The sequence below is a fragment of the Heterocephalus glaber genome, unplaced genomic scaffold (assembly GCF_053883595.1).
Source record: "Heterocephalus glaber isolate CG9 unplaced genomic scaffold, H.glaber_assembly_v1.0 deba00000122, whole genome shotgun sequence".
Classification (NCBI taxonomy): domain Eukaryota; kingdom Metazoa; phylum Chordata; class Mammalia; order Rodentia; family Bathyergidae; genus Heterocephalus; species Heterocephalus glaber.
Window position 1 is genome coordinate 27,837,866 of NW_028258138.1, and position 1,028 is coordinate 27,838,893.

Below are 1,028 nucleotides of genomic sequence, written 5' to 3' on the forward strand. Positions count from 1 at the left end.
CCTCTTTGTACTCTGCTTCCATTTTCATATCTTTTTCTCTTACTCTGATATTCTTTCTTCCATGTTATAAGGACCCCTTTGATTATATTGTGCCCATCTAGATAATCCAGTGTAATTTTCTCATCTCAACATCCTTAACCTAATTTGCAAGATACTTTTTGCTAAGTGAATGAACATATTCACAAGTCTTTGGTATTAGGACACTAACATTGAAGACCATTATTTAGCTTTCCATATCCTTGAATTTATGGATTTAAGTGTTACCAAAACATATTTTAATGTATGTTGAGTGATTCAGAACAATTGGCAGTTAATACCAGGAACTTGCTGTGCATTAGCTAGTTATGAGAATGCTTTAATGAATTGTTAAGTCCAGGAAGCCTCATTTTCTTTGTCTAACTGAGGATGTAAATTGCAATCTTGCTTATTAAAAATAAGTATGCAATGCAAAAACCAGAATTATCTATTACTTGAATTGTCTATTCAGATATCTAGCTTCTAGCATTGCCAGGAAAGGTAAACACCAAATGAAGCCAGTACATGGTTTATTCTTATTTGATTATTTTTATATTGTTCATTACTTATTGTATAACTATAGTTGGATGAATGATAACAAGTTAGAATGTTGTGTTTCAACTAGGATTTATATAAATTATCTGAAACAAGTTAAAATATCTCTTTAAAGTCTGTTTAATGAAAATAATGACAACATTTTTTCATCAAGTTGTACTTTATCTGGGAGAAAGACTTTTAAAACTTTGGGTAATATAGGTTAAATATCTCTAATACAAAAATCCCAAGTTTGTCATTTTTGAGTGCTGACATAATGCCACAAGTAGAAAATTTAAAACTTGACCATATTTGACAGGACATAGTCAAAATGCATACATACTTAAAAAAAGGGCTTCTGTTGTGAGTGGAACATGTAGGGCAACTTGCTTGCTCTGCATATGGAATTGTCATCAAGAGATTTCGGAAGCATAATTTTTTGATGCTTGGGCAGCTGGTAATAGTTATCCACTGTGTGA

General features: G+C 31.5%; 1 non-coding gene across 1 annotated transcript; it reads left to right on the forward strand.

The window, feature by feature from the left end:
- Positions 1 to 896: 896 nt before the first annotated feature.
- LOC147830384 (U11 spliceosomal RNA) lies at positions 897 to 1,028 on the forward strand. The gene has a single exon (XR_015439398.1). It is a non-coding gene; the product is annotated as a U11 spliceosomal RNA (small nuclear RNA).